Source organism: Triticum dicoccoides, chromosome 3B (assembly GCF_002162155.2).
Source record: "Triticum dicoccoides isolate Atlit2015 ecotype Zavitan chromosome 3B, WEW_v2.0, whole genome shotgun sequence".
NCBI lineage: Eukaryota > Viridiplantae > Streptophyta > Magnoliopsida > Poales > Poaceae > Triticum > Triticum dicoccoides.
Window position 1 is genome coordinate 749381675 of NC_041385.1, and position 2126 is coordinate 749383800.

Genomic DNA, 2126 nt, shown 5'->3' on the forward strand with positions numbered 1-2126 from the left:
GGGGGGGGGTTGGGCCACTGTAAAAAACGGGTCAAATCCGCACATTTTACGCGCTTTTAAAGAGTTTGTTAGAGATGCTCTTACACTGGTAACATAACATGACCCTAGTCTATGTTACTATCTCCATAGTTGTAATAATAAAAATGTGATATCATGCAAAGCTTCATTATTTCTTTATTGTGGTCCTGCTTCTGATGCATTAAAAGCTTATGTATTAACTAGCTAAATACACGTGCCTTACTACGGGATAAAACAATATTTAACAAGTGGTGGCATCTGACTGATCATTCTCGGTTGTCACCGTCGTCGTCGAAGCCATGGTCAGAGTCGTCGACCGTTAGCGCTTGGTTGTCCTCGAGCCGTCGAGCGCATGACTGTCGACCTCATCCTCGACCGCCTGTTGTCCTTGCCCGCGAACGTTTCGGCAACCATCGCGTGTCGATGTCCTATAAAGCATGGTTGTCATCCATCTTGTCAAACGCCTGGTCAGCCATGCCGTTGAGAGCCTACCGGTCGTCGCCAACATCAACGAGAGCCTGCTGGTTGTACTCGCCCTCGAGCGCTTTCAAATTCATTCGACGCTAATAATTGTTTGCATAATTAATTAATTGCTGACATAATTTACTACATGTCCAATTAATTAATTGTATATCTAAATAATTATCTACAGGCATATGAAAAAAATAAACTTGGGAAGGACATAAGAGCAACTCCAACATGCCGACCCGAATGGACACCATTTTTGTCCGCTTCTCGTCCGTTTGGGTTGGTCAGGCGGACCTGCGCGTCCGCATTCTGAAATGGGTCGGCTTGGCCGTCCAACGAGGGGGCAAACCCAAATGTGCCGGCATGCAAAAAAAAATGATCGCACGAAATAAACTTTAAATAAGCATAATTAAACATAAGTGGCCGGTCAAACGCCGGCCAAAGTCCACTTAAACATAATTAAACATTAATTAAAACATTAAAAAATAAGTCTGCGCCCACCTTCTGCCGCCCCGCACGTTGCCCTAAATGTCGTCGGCCTTGCACTTGCCCTTGGCGTCGACGCCGCCGTCGCCATCGCCGGTGAGGTCGATGAAGACGGGAGCAGGGCCTGCCCACCTGAACGCCGCCTGGTACGCTGCCAAGGTAGCCTCCTCCGGCGTCTGCTGGGGCGGCGGCATTGCGGCTAGCCGCGCGCGCTCCTCCTCCTCCTCCTCGAGCCGGAGCGCCTCCGCATCGCGCTGGAGCATGGCCTCGTAGCGCATATGCTGCTTGCTGTCGGCCTGCTCCTGGCGGAGCCAGTGCGCCTTCCAGCGCTCGAGGTGGGCGGCCTCCTGCTTCGGCGTCGTGGCGAAGTGGACGGGGGCGCGCTCACCCACTCGCGGTACTGACCCGTCCACGAGTAGGCCTCCTCCGGCCATGTGGGTGGAGTTGGGGAGCGCTTCCGCGTCGGCTCCGGCTCCGGCTTGGGCTGGATGGGCGACGACGGTGGCGGTGGCGGCACGAACGGCGAGAAGTGGACGGTGTCCCCCGCCGCCGATAGGGCGAGGGCTTGCTCCAGCCCATCCCAGCGCGCATCCTCCTCGAGGCGGCTAGCCTCCAACGCCTGCTGCAGGGCCTCCTCGAGGGCGGCCTGGTACTCCGCCTCCGCCTCCTCGTCCTTCGGCTGTACCTGCGGGGGCGGCGGTGGGAACAGCGGTGGGACGGCATCGACACCCGAGCGTCGTTGCTCCTCGTGTTCGAGGGCGAACCAAGCCTCCCAGTTGGGAGAGTCGGCGGCGTACTCGGGCAGCCGTCGCTGCTCCGGCGTGAGCTGTGCGCGGCGCCAGCACCTCGTCATCGTCGTCGTGCGCCCGCTGGCTCCATGGAACCGCCGGCATCGAAATCTGCTGGGGATCCAAGTGCCAATGGTGCGGCAGCATCACGTCGGGGTAGGGGAGGGGCTGCCTGTACTCCTAGTGCCACCGCGCTTGGTGCACCGGGATGTGCAGGCACCGACGTTCAGGGCAAAAACGCACCGGCGGTGGAGGAGGAGGGGGAGCACGGAAGGACGAGGCGCCGGGGGTGCCCCTGCCCTTGCCATTGTTGTCGAAGATGCCCATGGCGGCCTAGGGTTTCCTATCGCCAGTGAGGAATCAAGG